Source organism: Schistocerca cancellata, chromosome 4 (genome assembly GCF_023864275.1).
Source record: "Schistocerca cancellata isolate TAMUIC-IGC-003103 chromosome 4, iqSchCanc2.1, whole genome shotgun sequence".
NCBI classification, from domain to species: domain Eukaryota; kingdom Metazoa; phylum Arthropoda; class Insecta; order Orthoptera; family Acrididae; genus Schistocerca; species Schistocerca cancellata.
Window position 1 is genome coordinate 205,031,444 of NC_064629.1, and position 18,966 is coordinate 205,050,409.

Genomic DNA, 18,966 nt, shown 5'->3' on the forward strand with positions numbered 1-18,966 from the left:
TGAAGTAAATCCATGATCCCAACGTCGTGGCCACCACTTGCTAGAACCGAGCACTGGACACGCTTCTGGGCGAACCTCGGTCGGAACAACTGCGGACGCACCGGGAAAGGTAACTGGGACTGAGTGGTAGATGAAAGCCTCATCCTCACACATCGGCAGTCCGTTTATCAGCTCACCTCATGGTAGCAACTTGGTCGTTTGCCAAAATATTTTGCCCAATGGACTTGGCGATCCGGTCATACATTACTCATCATCTATGTCGGAAGGAACTGAAATGCCACTTTAAGATGTCCTTTTTTATTGGGTGTGGCGGGAGCCGCATCTTGTCGTCTTCTGGTAGCCTCTTCGATATTCGATCACCCCAGATTTACGGCAAAGATATCGACATGTGGACATCTGCCGTTTACGTGATATAATTTTTTTCCCTGCTCATTTTGGCTCTGAGCACTATGGGACTTAACATCTGTGGTCGTCAGTCCCCTAGAACTTAGATCTACTTAAACCTAACTAAGCTAAGGACATCACACACATCCATGCCCGAGGCAGGATTAGAACCGCGACCGTAGCGGTCACGCGGTTCCAGACTGAAGTGCCTAGAACCTCACGGCCACACTGACCGGCCCTTCTCATTTTGACTTAGCCTCTATGGACTGCGCGTTGACAACTAATCTCATTTTGAGTGTCTAGATCTTGTTTTTCGGCTGATTTTGACATCCTGCCAGCACCTCCGCCTATCAATCAACTCTTCTTTCTGGCAAAGGTACTCTCTGTCCTCTGGCTTCTGACTTTACACTAAATTCCTCATACCTCTTGCCTGTCCTGAAACCATGTCTCTCATTTAATTTGCCTACAGTTAGGGCCTAGTTTTATTTAAAATCTGCGCTCAGGAAGCTGCTGCAGGGTGCATTTCACGTTTTTGAACCACAATATGTTGAGAAATGCCATTGTTATTTTTTATCCAATATACTGCAAAACCTCGAAACCCCAGCTTAGATAATTTATTAATTAACGCTTCGTCATAACCGTTCCCAGCTGAAGAGCCATCACAACCGGGATTTTCTGAGTCAATTAAATCATCATATTTCCACAGTTTCTGCGCACTGAGCTGACTCAATGATCTGTATGTATTCCTGACATTTATTACGCACATTTCATACCGCTTGTCTCCTACGGGCCCTAGACGTGTTTTTTACTACGATGGAAGATTATCACAATGTTCTCGCTCATCAGTGTACTTGACCCATCTCTCAAAATTATTGTTACTATTCTTAAATTAATTACTCAGAATTTGCTTTCATCGTTGGTAGACACTTAACTTCGCATAATCTCTTTACTAAGAGTACGAAATTATTTTCCAGAGTCACCTTAATGAATTGCAAAAATGTTGGTCCGTTTGCATGAAACATAGTGGACTGAAATTCCACTACTTTGCAAGAAATGACCACAATCTAAAGGCAACGTTTGATACATGCAGAAATTTTATGACACTTGACGATAATATCGGTAAAAATCATCAAAAGCTAGGAATCTCCATCCGACCTGACGAAACTTCATAATCACCAGTACTTTATCCACCTATCCCTTTATTTTCTACTAACAACTTCTTTAAATGTGTGGCATGATGTAAACTTTATCACTTATGCTGTCGTTTTGCGAACAGCAGCAGCATGTATATCACATGGTGACGAATTTGTTAACATGAAGAACTGCATAATATCTGTAGAGGTTATAACGGGTTCCGAGAGTTAAATAATACGGATGAAGGTTGGTATAAATGGTGGACCAGGCATGATAAACTGATGCCAGGGAATTGTTTTGTGTAACAAGAAATAAATTTCAGTTTGTCTAAGTTATCAATATCAAACATTTATGTCTGTGGACGAAGATGTGGAGAATCAAAGTACGAGGGTTACTCGGAAAGTAAGGAACGATAGGTCGCGAAATGGAAACCACAGTGAAAATCAAAATTGTTTTATTTCCAACAGTTAGCAACAACTTCCACCACTTATCTCCATAGTCGCCGATCCGACTTAGACGTTTGTCGTAGCGTTGTACCAACTTTCCAATACCCTCGTTATAGAAGGCAGCCTCTAGTGCTTTCCGCCAATTCTCTACGCTGGCCTACAGCTCGTTGTCTGGGCCAAAATGTTGTCTTCATAGCCAGCGGTTCATGTGAGCAGAGATGAAACTCAGAGGGAGGCAATTACGGGCTGTATTGTGGGTACTCAAACACTTCCAATTGAAAACGATGCAGGAGCATCTTCATTCCCCTGCAAAATGCAGCTGAGAATTGTCTTGAAGAAGAAAATCCACGACATTTATGTAATGTTGGCTGCACAGCTTCAGGCGAAATTTCTCACCAGGCCCTCGTACTTGGCGGGAGACACTATTGTTGTAGGTATCTTTATCTGCGCCCTGTGCGCTCAGAACTAAAAAGAACGACGTAATGCGATCGGCGGGCATACTAGAGACACTGCCTAACACACCTATGCAAAACTTCATCGGATTTTCACTGTGGTTTCCACTTCGCGACCGATCGTTTCTTTCTTTCCGAATAACCCTCGTATAAAAAGTATAGGAGAAAGCGCTTTTGACACGTATGAGTTGAGCAACATTGTGTGGGATATGAAAGCCCCGTCGTGCTCAACAGCCTGAAAAGCTGCTACGAAAACAAAGAGAGCGTCTTTGTAGACTTAATCTAAGTCAAAGCCTTGTCGACAATCAAATGATGAACGAAGTGAGAACGAACACAAGTACAGGAACGCAAAAAGCATGAAATGGATTTGAAAGTAAAATTTGCCGGCCAATCTGACGAAAAATCATAGGACGTTTTGGCCTCACGTAAAACGAATGAAGTTAATTGTGTGATCAGAGTGTCTCACTGCCCTATGGAGGACCTGAGTTCAATTCCCGGTAGCACTAGGGAGTTTTTCTTGGTGGAAGTACTGGAACAGAGTCCGCTCAGTCTCATAATGCCAACTGGGGAGCTACATGAATGATAAGTAGCGGCTCCAAGACTCTAAGGCAAGGAGCGTGGTGTGCAGATGCCATGCCCCTCCATACCGCATCAATTGGTTCTAAGCACTATGGAACTTAACATCTGACGTCATCATTCCCCTAGACTTAGAACTACTTAAACCTAACTAACCTAAGGATATCACGCACATCCATGCCCGAGGCAGGATTCGAACCTGCGACCGTAGCAGCAGCGCGGTTCCGGACTGAAACGCCTAGAACCTCTCGGCCACAACGGCAAGCCATACCGCATCCAAATGACGCTATGTGACAGAGGATGACACAGCGGCAGGTCGGAACCGTCCAGTTCTCTTGGCCTGATGGTGGAGTTTAGTGCTTCTTTTAGGTAAGTCAGTAAATGGAGAAAAATTATCCACCCAGTCGCTTATAGACCATGCTGGCGCCAAAACGGGAGCTGACAGAAGACAGAAACACTGAATTCGGGCTTCCAAACGAGTTTCATTGTGGAAGTCGTAATACGAGTTGTCCTTTCACTAATCGCACGTCCGCCGGAATGGCAAATATTGAGGTAAGTGATCGTGGAGTAGAAAATCACGAAAATAGATCAACAGGGGAAAGACGTCTGAACCTCAAGAGATGTCTTTTCCATTCCATACACATTATACGAAGTAACGTGTTCCCCTTCCAGCAAAGTTTGTCGTAGACTGATGGATATCCAAGTGTCCTAAATAACTGAAAAAAGGAGCAAGTCATTTTCGTTTACAAAAATGGTCTTCGAGCAGATGCAAATATTATAAACTTATATCACCGACGTTAACTGTTACACAAAAAAAGAAAATTGTAGAAACATTATGTCTTGGAGTTAACATGTGAAACTCAGCTCGTTCTGTTCATCTATGAGATCCACAAGGCCGTAGATAACGGCGCCCACGAGCTTCTTGACTTCCTGAATGCATTCTATACAATTTCACACTTCGCTTAGTGAACACAATAGGAGCTTACGGAATATTGGATCAGCTTTGTCGGTTCATTCGCTACTTTCTAGCAGATGAAACATAATACGTTATTGTAGATAGTGTGAAATAATCAGGTATAAAATTAACTTGGGGAGTATCTCAATGTTGTGTTATAGAGCGGTTTCATCTCACGATATATTTAATTTACCTCATGGATAAAGTCGAATGCTTTGTGAGGCTGTTTGTGGATGATTCATTTCGATGTACACTGACGTGACAAAATACCTCCTAATACCTTGTCGGACCTTCTTCTGCCCGGCATAGTGCAGCAACTCGACGTGGCATGGACTCAAGAATTCGTTGGAAATACCCTGCAGAAATAGTAAGCCATGCTCCTCTACAACCTATAATTCCGAATGTGTTGTCGGGGCAGGACGCCGTGCACAGACTGACCTCTCGATTATGCTCCGTAAATGTTCCATGGGTTCCATGTCAGGCGATCTTGATGGCCAAACGATTAGCTCAAATGGTCCAGAATGTTCTTCAAACCAATCGCGAACAATTGTGGCCTGGTGAAATGTCGCATTGTCATCCATAAAAATTCCATCGTTGTTTGAAAACATGAAGTCCATGAATGGCAGTAAATTGTCTTCAGGTAGCCAAACATAGCCATTTACAGTCAACAACAGGTTCAGTTGGACCAGAAGACTCAGTCCATTCTATGTAAAGACAGCCCATATCGTTACAGTGCCACCAGCAGCTTGCACAGTGCCTTGTTGACAACTTGGGTCCGTGGCTTCTTCGTGTCTGCGCCACACTCGAGAACTACCGTCAGCTCTTACCATCTGACAAGGCCACGGTTTCCCAGTTGCCTATGGTCACGAGCCCAGGAGCGCGCTACAGGTGACATACTGTTGACAAAGGCACTCGCGTCAGTTGTCTGCTGCCATTACCCATTAACGCCAGATCTCACCGCACTGTCCTTACGGATACGTTCGTCGCACGTCTCACGTCGATTTCTGCGGTTATTTCACGCAGTGTTGCTTGTCTGTTAGCTCTGACAACTCTACGCTAACGCCGCTTCTCTTGTTCGTTAAAATTAGGGTCGTCGGCCACTGCGTTGTCCATGGTGAGAGGTAACGTCTGCAATTTCTCCGCACACTCTTGACACTGTGGATCTCGGAATACAAAATTCCCTAACTATTTCCAAAATGGAATGTCCCATGCGTCTAGCTCCATGCCGGCTGTGGTGGCCGAGCGGTTCTAGGCACTTCAGTCCGGAACCGCGGCCGGCCCGTGTGGCCGAGCGGTTCTAGGCCCTTCAGTCTGGAACCGCGTGACCGCTACGATCGCAGGTTCGAACCCTGCCTCGGGCATGGGTGTGTGTGATGTCCTTAGGTTAGTTAGGTTTAAGTAGTTCTAAGTTCTAGAGGACTGATGACCTCAGATGTTAAGTCCCGTAGTGCTCAGAGGCGTTTGAACCATTTAAGCCGGAACCGCGCGACTGCTACGGTCGCAGGTTCGAATCCTGCCTCGGGCATGGGTGTGTGTGATGTCCTTAGGTTACTTAGGTTTAACTAGTTCTAAGTTCTAGGGGACTGATGACCTCAGATGTTAAGTCCCATAGAGCTCAGAGCCATTTTTTTCTAGCTCCATCTACCATTCCACGTTCAAAATTTGTTAATTCCCGTCGTGCGGTCATAATTACGTCGGAAACCTTTGCACATGGATCACCTGAGTACAAACGACATTTCCACCAATGCACTGCATTTTCATATCTTGTGCACGCGACAACACCGCCATCTGCGTATGAACATACGGCTATCTCAAGACTTTTTGTCACCTCAGTGTATGTTCAAAGAGTAGACACGCAACAGACCCTTCTTCAATCATCTCATAAAATCATAACGCCGAGAAAATCATAGAATGTTGAGGTAGTACCTAGGCTTATCGGCAGTCGTTCTTCCAGTGTGCTATTTGCTAATAGAACCAGAAATACTCCTTGTCACACACCACAAGGTGGCTTGAAGACTATGAACATAGTTATTCCTTGTAAGAAAAGGCAAAGAAAGAATCCTCGAGAATGCAAGCCCAGTCCAAACTAACGTGTCATTTCGCTTGATAGTTACATTTTTCTATTTTTTCTAGAAACTAAGGACAATCGCTGAAAATATTTGTTTTCATATTTACAGAGGACAGTAAACGTACTGCGAAAATTTTTTAAACAAACCATGAAAGCGCACTATAGTGATTTGTAAGCACTTCTCATCTTATTTCTGCACTTCTATTACTCGAGATTAAGATACGACGGACGTTCAAGACTATCTCGGACTGCCAAAGAAAACAACATTCAAGAGAATGTTTTTTACAATTATATTTCGTATCTTTATCTCGTAGATTTTTTTCCGGTGGATTTGATGGATACACGTTTCCATTTCTAAGAGGCATCAGTTCTGTTGTTAATAGAGAACTTTCAGTGAGTTCCATCATCGTCGCCGGCCGGAGTGGCCGAGCGGTTCTAGGCGCTGCAGTCTGGAACCGCGCGACCGCTACGGTCGCAGGTTCGAATCCTGCCTCGGGCATGGATGTGTGTGAAGTCCTTAGGTTAGTTAGGTTTAAGTAGTTCTAAGTTCTATGGGACTGATGACCTCAAAAGTTAAGTCCCATAGTGCTCAGAGCCATTTGAACCATTTTTTTCCATCATCGTCACTGTCAGATGTAAATAACTGAAAAGACATGCCTCTTACGATAATGAAGATGACAGCCATCAAAAGCTGTAGATTAAAAGGCAAAATGAGATTGCTTTGCACCCGAGACGTTTTAATCACGATAATCTAATGAATTAATAGATTCACTCTATCTTCTTTCCAACTTTTTAAAACTTCAGTAAAATAAGATATGTTATACTGTGTAAAATCAGAGTCTGTTCTAGCTGAACCGAATCTTATGATGTGGGTCTTCGGTGATCCAACAATTTATTGAGGCACCCAACATTGAGGAATCAATGTACGACAAATTCAGCGAATAAACGCGGATGCATTTCAAATCGAGGGTCGTGGTGTTTCGTAGTTACGACCTGAGAAATCTAATACGCCGCATTATAGCATACGAAGAGAATTTTCTGTTTTGCAAGTCTGAACTTTTAACCTGAACAAGTATCCTTCAGTTTGTCCAATACTTCAGAGTACCCTTTGAAGTTTCTTCCTCCCTGTTGGTAGCCCGTGCACATCACATCATAGAATTCCCAGAAAACAGCAGAAAGAATTTTTCGTACCAATGGAAACCTTGTTTGCTTTTTGTGTTACAATTTCATCTTGTGTCACCCACTAGTGTGGCTGCTTCTTCTGTTCTGGAATCGAGCAAAATTTCGTTTTCTTTTAAGGCACTGGATGGCATGAGTCATGTTTTCATATCGGTCCTTCAGTTCAAATGTTAATTTTTCGCCATTTCCCTAAATCGCTTCTGAATAATAGTGGAATGGTTTCTTTAGAAAAGATTCCCTATCTTATCCCAATCCGAGCTTGTACTTTGTCTTTAATGACTTCATCGTCGAGGGGACATTAAACCCTAATCTGATTTCCTTTCAGCTCTGGCATGTACTGGTAAATCTATGTTTCGTCCATCGATGTGTAGTGTTTAAGAAAGTCACCGGAATTGCGTTTAAGCAACTCCATCCGCATTCAGTTTCGATCGTGGCACACACTGTATAGAATGTTTTGTTCTATAGAAAATTGGAGTAAAGCGCAGTGGACACGGCGGACCCACGGGCGTGTTTGCAACTCAGGAAAGCTTAAGCTTCTCTAATCTCCGATCACTTTTGTCTCCATCTTGTAGGCCGTGCAGGTTTCTGGATCTGTGGGCGCTCGTTTTCAATAGCTGCAGGACTGCGCGTAAATTAAACAGTCCAATTCTTAACCGACAAAAAAGAGAGGTAGTTTTATTTTAATGTCGAGTCTAGGTGGTTTTTTTATATAATTGGGATTAATCTCTTACAACGAAGCTGAAATACATTTTTAATAAATTTTCACGCAAATAACACAACTGCATTATTTATACGATGCAAGAAATTTATTTTCGTCACACCTCACAGTTTACCAGCCAAAGACATATACATTGGTGTCCAGAATTAAAGCAACAAATGCAAATTTTGCAAGGTTGCGTTTATTTTGCCACAAAACAGTATAAACAGTGGATAGTAAAATAGAGACCATGCGGTCTCGCGGTTCTAGGCGCGCAGTCCGGAACCGCGCGACTGCTACGGTCGCAGGTTCGAATCCTGCCTCGGGCATGGATGTGTGTGATGTCCTTAGGTTAGTTAGGTTTAAGCAGTTCTACGTTCTAGGGGACTGATGACCACAGCTGTTAAGTCCCATAGTGCTCAGAGCCATTTGAACCAATTTTTTTAGAAACCATGTAAAGAATACGTAACGCAAACACTTGCAACGTGCACAACGGCAGACAAACATTTTCTCCGTTTTTCCAAGCTTTGCACACACATTCCGACAACTGGTAATGTGCTCAGTATGGGGTGTGACCACCTCTGCCAGCAATACAGCTCTGACAACGACATGGCATGCTGTAATTGATGTCGTTAATCTCACGATGAGGCAATAATGCCCATTCATCCTGCAGAGCTGTTCGCAAGTCTTGGAGTGTGGTTGGTGGATGGTGACGTGATGCAACCCGTCTCCCTAGTGCATCTCAGAAATGCTCGATGGTATTCAAATCTGATGAGCGAGCAGGCCATGCTATTCGTGCAGTATCTCACGTTTCGAATAAAACGCAACCATCCGTGCTCTATAAGGTCGAAAATTATCGTTCATCAGTACGAAGTCTAGGTCCACAGCACCTCGCAACAACCGCGGATGAGGTTCCAAGATCTCGTCACGATACCTGACAAAAGTTAAACCTTGCCGATTCACCCGTACTGTTTCATGAAGGGGTGTTAGAGTAGCCAACATAATCCTTGTCTATGCCATTATGGATCCTCCTCGATATCGGCCTCTTTCCGCAATGTTTTGGACCCGAAATCGTCTTCCACGTTGCCTCCAGATGCGAAACCGTCGATAATCACTGTCACCGGTTTAAAGAACATTGACCCACTATTCGACTGTCCAGGTGGCATATTGGTGACTCAACTCTAGATATTCCCGTATGTGAAGACACATCAGAGGTATACATACAGCAATTCTCCGACAGTAAAGGCCATTCTGCCAAAGTCTTCTGTACACCGTTAGCCTCGATACAACACGTCCAGTGGATACTGCGAGGTCGGATGACAGTTACCGTGCAGTACTAAAGCGGTACTGTCATGCCCTTACAACCAAATAACAGTCCTCTCTTTCTGATGTCACGCGCAGGCGGCCCTGCCCTGGTTTTCTGGATACAGTTTCCGTCTCTATAAATTGTTGCCACACCCGAGAAACAACAGAACTATTCGCCGGCCGGGGTGGCCGAGCGGTTCTAGGCACTACAGTCAGGAACCGTGCGACCGCTACGGTCGCAGGTTCGAATCCTGCCTCAGGCATGGATGTGTGTGATGTTCTTAAGTTAGTTAGGTTTAAGTAGTTCTAAGTTCTAGGCGACTGATGACCTCAGAAGTTAAGTCGCATAGTGCTCAGAGCCATTTTTTTGAGAATGAGAGTTCTAGGCAACTGATGACAAAAAATGGTTCAAATGGCTCTGAGCGCTATGGAACTTAACTTCTGAGGTCATCAGTCCCCTAGAACTTAGAACTACTTAAATCTAACTAACCTAAGGACATCACACACAACCATGCCCGAGGCAGGATTCGAACCTGCGACCGTAGCGGTCTCGCGGTTCCAGACTGTAGCGCCTAGAACTGATGACCTTAGAAGTTAAGTCCCATAGTGCTCAGAGCCATTTGAACAGAACGATTCACATTAAGCCATCGGGCTACATCAGTTTTCGACTGTCCTGCTTCCATTCTTCCTATGGCCCTCCACCGCAGAGTCAGGTAGACGTCTTCTCCGTGCCATACTGCACCTTCTGTGACTGTGTACACAGCGACTGTGGATGTGGGCCTACCCGGCAGAGACTACCCCGTTTGATAGGTGCCCTGACGTCATCGAGCATGGTTATCGGTTGACCATATTGCCATCTTCCTTGCAGGTTACGATCGTACGGACATATGTTGACAGTTTGGTGGTGATGGTGGTAAGTTCCTACGGGACCAAACTGCTGAAGTCATCGGTCCCTAGGCTTACACACTACTTAGTCTAACTTGAACTAACTTACGCTGAGGACAACACACACACCCATGCCCGAGGGAGGACTCGAACATTCGACGGGGGGACCCGCGCGAACCGTGGCAAGGCGCCCATTGACTGCGCGGCTATCACACGCGCCTTGACACTTTGTATTATTATGTCGTAAATAAGACACAGGACAGGGAAATGGTGGTTTGTTGCTTTAGTTTTACACTCCAGTGTACTTTCCAAATATTAACGCATTTTTGTCATATTCGTGCCATCTATATGTCTGGACGAGTAATTCCTTAGTTGCCTTATTCCATTGTAATAAGAAATTCGTTTAAGGAAAACAACGCTGAGAAATAAAAACGAAGCAACACTGAACTGCATAATGGTGAGTTACACTCATGCGGGAGGTACGGTGAAACGGATGTATAACGTTTAGACGAGCGCTATACATTGATATACTGCCACTCTAGCATGTTGAACCAAGAAAAAAATGTGGCAAGGGAAGTTGACAGGAGCACATGAGAGGCTGCGCGGTGGTTTATTCTGCGTGAAATAAACAAGAGGAGCGCTTCCTGGCTGCACTTGGCGCGCTGTAATAACAGGTCAAGTAGCGCGCCGCCGCCTTGCCCTAGGTCAGGGCTGGGCCGGGACCTGGCAGCGCCGTCTGGCCATGTCTTATCAACGTCTATTCACAGTTTTCTTACTCCATTCACGTCCTGCTTTCACACGTCCGCACGTGTCCCAGTTCCTACAATTGCTTCATAGTGATCCACGTGCAATACGACAGCAAGGTGATAAGCTCACGACCTGACATTAAGCTTCTTATGTAAGAACACGCGTAGCAATACTGACCCTACGACTTCCCTTAGACGATAGACTGAAGAAAGACAAGGCTGTTTTAATACACTACTGGCCATTAAAATTGCTACACCAAGAAGAAATGCAGATGATAAACGGGTATTCATTGGACAAATATATTATACTAGGACTGACATGTGATTACATTTTCACGCAATTTGGGTGCATAGATCCTGAGAAATCAGTACCCAGAACAACTACCTCTGGCCGTAATAACGGCCTTGATACGCCTCGGCATTGAGTCAAACAGAGCTTGGATGTCGTGTACCGGTACAGCTACCCATGCAGCTTCAACACGATACCACAGTTCATCAAGAGTAGTAACTGGCGTATTGTGACGAGCCAGTTCCTCGGCCACCATTGACCAGACGTTTTCAATTCGTGAGAGATCTGGAGAATGTGCTGTAAACAGAACCTGGATTCATCCGAAAAAATGACGTTATGCCATTCGTACACCCAGGTTTGTCGTTGAGTACACCATCGCAGGCGCTCCTGTCTATGATGCAGCGTCAAGGGTAACCGCAGCCATGGTCTCCGAGCTGATAGTCCATGCTGCTGCAAACGTCGTCGAACTGTTCGTGCGGATGGTTGTTGTCTTGCAAACGTCCCCATCTGTTGACTCAGGGATCGAGACGTGGCTGCACGATCCGTTACAGCCATGCGGATAAGATGCCTGTTATCTCGACTGCTAGCGGTACGAGGCCATTGGGATCCAGCACGGCGTTCCGTATTACCCTCCTGAAGCCACCGATTCCATATTCTGCTAACACTCATTGGATCTCGACCAACGCGAGCAGCAATGTCGCGATACGATAAACCGCAATCGCGACAGGCTACAATCCGACCTTTATCAAAGTCGGAAACGTGATGGTACGCATTTCTCCTCCTTACACGAGGCATTGCAACAATGTTTCACCAGGCAAAGCCGGTCAATTGCTATTTGTGTATGAGAAATCGGTTGGAAACTTTCCTCATGTCAGCATGTTGTAGGTGTCGCCACCGGCGCCAACCTTGTGTGAATGCTGTGAAAAGCTAATCATTTGCATGTCACAGCATCTTCTTCCTATCGGTTAAATTTCGCGTCTGTCGCACGTCATCTTCATGGTGTAGCAATTTTAATGGCCAGTAGTGTAGCATTTGTAGATGGAGAAACGGATTATTTAGAATGTTGTCTGGAAAACCTACTTCGAAATTCTGAATGCAGCAGGGATAAACAACAGGAAGTGAAAGGCTATGTCACTGGATTTGCGATTTCCTGCCAGAGAGGTCACAGTTCGTAGTAATTGACGGAAAGTCATCCAGTAAAACGGAAGTGATTTCAGGCGTTCCGCAAGGTAGTGTTATAGGCCCCTTGCTGTTCCTTATCTATATAAACGATTTGGGAGACAATCTGAGCAGACGTCTTTGGTTGTTTGCAGACGACGCTGTCGTTTGTCGACTAATAAAGTCATCAGAAGATCAAAACATACTGCAAAACGATTTAGAGAACATATCTGAATGGTGCGAAAAGTGTCAGTTGACCCTAAATAACGAAAAGTGTGAGGTCATCCACATGAGTGCTAAAAGGAAATCGTTAAACTTCGGTTACACGATAAATCAGTTTAATGTAAAAGCCGTAAATTCAATTAAATACCTAGGTATTACAATTACGAACAACTTAAATTGGAAAGAACACACAGAAAATGTTGTGGGGGAAGGCTAACCAAAGGCTGCGTTTTATTGGCAGGACACTTAGAAAATGTAACAGACCTACTAAGGAGACTTCCTACACTACGCTTGTCCGTTCTCTTTTAGAATACCGCTGCGCGGCGTGGGATCCTTACCAGGTAGGACTGACGGAGTACATCGAAAAGTTCAAAGAAAGGCAGCACGTTTTGTATTATCGGGAAATATGGGAGAGAGTGTAACAGACATGATACAGGATTTGGGCTGGAAATCATTTTTTATTGAGGCGGAATCTTCTCACGAAATTCCAATCACCAACTTTCTCCTCCGAATGCGAAAATATTTTGTTGACACCGACCTACATAGGACGAAGCGATGATCACGATAAAATAAGGGAAATCAGAGCTCTTACGGAAAGATATAGGTGTTCATTCTTTCCGCGCGCTATACGAAACTGGAGTAATAGAGAATTGTGAAGCTGGTTCGATGAACCCTCTGACAGGCACTTAAATTTGATTTGCAGAGTATCCATGTAGAAGTAGATGTAGATGTAGATGCAGCTTGTAAGGAAAACCAGACCGCAGTCACACGACACGAAAAGCATGCAAGGGAAGCAGTAGTTGAGAAAGGTTGTGACAGAGGGTTGTAGCCTTTCCATGAAGTTATTGAGTCTGTGCATGGAGCAAGCAGTTAAGAAACAAAAATTTGGAAAGGAAATTTTAGCCCTGGGAGAAGACATTAATACTTTAAAGTTTTCCGATGACATTGTAATTATTTCAGAGATGGAAAATACTTGGAAGAGTAGCTGAATGGAATAAATAGTATCTTGATAAGGGGTTACAAGATGAACATCAACACAAGTGAAACAAGGGTAATGGAATGTACAAAATTAAGTCACATGATGCTGAGAGAAATAGGATACTAAAAGTAGTAATGAGTTTAGTTATTTGTCCAGTAAAATAAGTAACAATGGGTGAGAGAGAGATGATATAAAATGCAGACTGGCAACAACGAGAAAAGCATTTCTGAGATATACATCTCTCGAAGGGGAATTACAGACAACATCGGATATACGAGTAGAATGAAATGTTAGGAACACTTTTCTGCAGTTATGTCACTGGAGTGTAACTTTGTACGGAAGCGAAACATATACGACAAACAGTTCAAACAGGACGAAAACAGAAACTGCTGTTGAATGGTGCTACAAAAGAACGTGCAAGTGTGGACGGATAGTTCAGGCAACTAATCAGGAGATACTGAATCGAAATGGGGAGAAGAGAAATTTACGAAAACAAACTTCACTAAAAGAAGGGATCGGTTGTTGGTACGTATCCTGAAGTATCAAAGACTCGTCAGTTTGGCAGTGGAGAAGAGTGAGGGATGGGAGGGGTAAAAATTGTAGAGAGACCTAGGCTTGACTTCATTAATCAGGTTCACATAAGTGTAGGTTAAACTGATGACCGCAGCAGCAACAACAACAACATGTTGGTTCATACTGCGAATAACGGAAGTGTCAACTTGATCTGCGGAATAGTTTTGTTTATATGACTTTTTTGAAGTAGTTAAAATGGGGAAACTAGAATTTCGAGCATTAATTCTCGGTTTTGTGTACTGTATTGCTAAAGGAAATTCATCAGACATAGCTGAGAGCTGTTAACGAGTCTGTTCCTCCACCTTTGTTAACACTAAAGCAAGCAGCGGCTGAATTTCAGTCCGGCTATAAATCTCTTGAGAGTTACCCACTTGAAAGACACCGTAAGTCTGCAGATGCAGATAAAAACACAGGGAAACTTCGCAGTGTGGCAGTTGCGGATATTCAAGTCAAAGATGTATAAAACAACTTGCGCAGTACTTACATCGAAAGAAGAAATACAGAACGATTAGCGTGGGGAATTCAACGTGAAAAACGTTCTTACAATATATGGCATACATCAACTGAATTCTATCTAAAAGTAAATGTGACAAAATATTTCTCAGAAGTATTAGAACCGTTTTAGAAAGGACTTTGTGCGCATGTTTGTAACGGTCCACCACTTTACGCCAAAAGAGACATTGCGCCGAAAGATGTGACTGAAGGAAGGTGACCGTGTACCACAAAAACTCGGTCGTCGATTTAATATAGGATGTGATTAACGTTTTCTGGGATGAAAAAAAGGGTTCTTCTGGTTGATTGCCTTGTAAATGGTAAAAATAACTGGCGAAGTCTATCGAACCAATGGAAGAATAAATACGGAAGGACAGGAACGGATTGTAAAAGAATACTATGCGTCATAAGGACATACATTCGCGCTTTGTTAATAGAAAAACGAAGGGATTTTTTAATAAGTTGCTGGAATCTCCACTCATTTTACCAGATTTGGCCATTTCCAGCGTCCACCTATTCAACATATAAAGGAATACGCAGATGGAGAAGCCTAGTGAAGAGAATATAGCAACCGTAGATCAATATTTTTCAGATCTTCTAAAACAGTAGGTGAGCGATGAAATCTACTCACTTAAAAATTTTTGTATAAAGTGCACTGAGTCATGTAATAAAAAAATATTTCAGCTCCATAAGCACTCTTTCAGGGGCCTGTTGAAGAGTTTTCATTTTGTCGTCATATTTAAACATGTCGTTTATCACTTTTTTTCCCTATAACGGAAACTATAGCGCATTTCTGTACTCGTCTTCCATCAAACTGCACTTAGCATTCATACCAAACCAACACTATATGTATCATACATATCTTCCTTAAGCTCACTATTACTCTTCAGTTACTGGTACATAGAAAGTACGAGTATGCCCTGATGTTGGACAACTGATGGTATCTTTTCCATTTTCAGGCCGAATTGAAGATGCATTCTACACCTGTTGCGACGGCTGAAATAGTCGCCTGTCGCCTGCTAGAAAGTGCCATTAATGTCACGCTGAGGAATTCAGAGAAGTCACATTACTTATATAGTCCTCAAGATCAAAATATACGAGAAGTTCTTCGAGAACACTCTTCTTTGGCATTTTTTTCACCAAACTTTCGATTACTTACTTCAATGGGTCATCTGATCTTACACCCATCCAGACAGTCAATTCCTCAATATAAATCGAAGGTAATCGTATTTGTTGAAGCTGCTCTTGTTTTTGTATTAGTTTCCTTTTCTTTAACCAATTATTAGGAAACGTAAATTTAACGTAATCGTATATGAACTTTTACATTAGTATCTAGTACTGATAGGAAACTCAGTGTTATGTGCGATAAAATAATTTATATTTTGTTCTTTCTTCCCTTTTGAAATGAAATCAATGAACGGAAGTTTCGCCATATGTAAATTTAAGAAGTACTGTAACTGTGGTGAAGGGTTTTTAGAAGGACTAATAAAGCAAACAAAAATCAATATTCAATATCTCAGTCAACAGTCTTCTCGTATAGTTACGCTTTTCTTTCCGTTGCCATTAAAATACTGATCTACTCTTGGTGTGAATGTTACAAACAAGTACTTAAGAAAAGTACTCCAGACAAATACCACCTAAAAGAAGGTCCGCGCGATGTGGTGCAGTGATTAAGGCTCTGTAGTTACATTGTCGAGGAGGAGGACACAAATATCAGTCCGGCTGGACAACTGTTGGTTTTCCATCGTTCCCCTAAATCGATAAAGGCGAATGCTGCGATCGTTACTTGGAAAAGACCACGACCGATTTCCTTCCCGATCCTCCTCCTCCTGAGTTTGTGCTCCGCCCCTTATGACGTTGTCATTCGTTGAAGGGCCAGAGAAACTGGTATAGGCATGCGTATTCAAATACGAAGATATATAAACAGGCAGAATACGGTGCTGCGGTCGACAACACCTGTATAAGACAACACATGTCTGGTACAGTTGCTAGAGCGGTTACTGCTGCTACAAAGGCAAGTTATCAAGATGTAAGTGAGTTTGAACATAGTGTTACAGTGGGCGCACGTGCGATGGGACACAGCATCTGAAGTAGCGACGACGTAGGGATTATCCCGTATGACCATTTCACGAGTGTACCGTGAATATCGGGAATCCGGTAAAACATCAAATCTCCGACATCGCTGCGGCCGCTGAAAGGTCCTGCAAGAACGGGACCAACGACGACTTAAGAGAATCGTTAAACGTGACAGAAGTGCAACCTTTCTGCAGATTGCTGCAGATTTCACTGCTGGGCCATCAACAAGTGGCAGCGTGCAAACCATACAACGAAACATCATCCATAATGGGTTGCGGAGCCGAAGGCTCACTCGTGTACCCTTCATGACTGCACGACACAAAGCTTTACGCCACGCCTGGGCCCGTTAACACCGACATTAGACTGTTGATGACTGGAGACATGTTTTCCGGTCGGACGAGTCTCGTTTCAAATTGTATCGAGAGGATTGACGTATATTGGTATGGAGACGACCTCATGAATCCATGGACCGGCAGCATGGACCTGTTCAAGATGATGGAGGCGCGGTAATGGTGTGGGGCTTGTGCAGTTGGAATGGTATGGGACCCCTGATACGTCTAGATACGACTTTGACAGGAGACACATACGTAAGAATTCTGTCTGATCACCTGTATCCATTCATGTCCGTTGTGCATTCTGATGGACTTGGGCAATTCCAGCAGGACAATGAGACATCCCACACGTCAGAGCTACAGAGCGGCTCCAGGAACACTTCCGCTGGCGACCAAATTCCCCAGACATGAATATTATTGACCATATCTGGGATGCCTTGCTTAGAAGTCAGTAGGTCTTGGCTGTTGGCTGTTCGAGAGCTTTAAAGCTATAACATTCAGTTCTGTTAATTGAATTGTTCCTATAGCGTAATGCGCAGCATGCTATCTTGCGAGACGAGACGGTGAGCCATACATGGATTGTTACTATTAAAAACAGTCTTGATCACGATTTATTTAACAAGGTGACCGGTTTCGACCACTACTGTGGTCATCTTCAGACCATTGAGTAGGAACCTCTTTCTGTTGGAGAAAGTAGTGATTCTCCAACAGAAAGAGGTTCCTACTCAATGGTCTGAAGATGACCACAGTAGTGGTCGAAACCGGTCACCTTGTTAAATAAATCGTGATCAAGACTGTTTTTAATAGTAATTATTTATAAGACATTGATCACTGCTGTTCCCGTAATTCATTCAAAAGTATACATGGAGTGAATCAGCACGCGGATTAATCACTGTGGACTGATACACTCGTCAGCTGACAGTGGTTTTTAGGCTGTTTCCCACACTCGTTTAGCAAATGCTCAGCTGGTCTCAAATTTTACCTTAAGAAGAATGTTACACACAAGCAGCTGAAGTACGATAACAAACAGAATAAAGCTCACACGATTCACTGACAGACGGCACATATGACTTCCTTCTCCTAGGTTAGCTTCAAGACTGTCCCGTCCAGAAGGACAACCAGCTACAAAGTTAAATGATACAATAAAGTTTAAGGAATCCTGAAAAACGGACCCTGTACAAGATGGAATAGACGTTAGGGAGAAGAAGAAAGAAAACTCATTTGGGTCAGTTGCAGAGAACCCAAAGAGTGTACGTCACATATTCATGATAAACATGTCAGAATAATAAAGACGACACTTTTCAGACGAAAAACATGGACAATTATTTAAAAAGCATTTTCTCCAAGGACAGATAAGGATATACATTGTTTTAAAACCCTGTAGAAGAGTGACTAATAGCCACAACTGACTAAATTTCTACGAATAGACTGCGGACCTTTAGAATTATTGTTGCAGAGAACAGATCCTCTTTTGATCTAATTTTAATCATCAGAACCAATCCTCGTTATTCCACAATTTGCGATTAGTATTACAGTCATACAATGTATATGCATCCTTATCAACAGCAGGCAGAGATTCTTACAAGGCCGGCCGCGGTGGCCGAGCGGTTCTAGGCGCTTCAGTCCGGAACCGCGCGACCACTACGGTCGCAGGTTTGAATCCTGCCTCGGGTATGGATGTGTGTGATGTCCTTAGGTTGGTTAGGTTTAAGTAGTTCTAAGTTCTAAGGTACTGATGACCTCAGATGTTAAGTCCCACAGTGCTCAGAGCCATTTGAACCATTTTTTTTATTCGTACAAAGTATGTTGCTGTTCGCGATGTTCAGGCACTTTATTCTTATATTAACCTTTTCGTAGTTTAGGTCTGCCAAAATGCTTTCTTTGCTAAAAAATGTTGTTTAATTACGTAATGTTCACAAATACATTACCTATCCATAATTTTCATTCAGTTACAATTAAAATATGCGAACAATAATTTATTGCGGTGGCCGCGGTATAAAAGTTTTGTTATACAATGT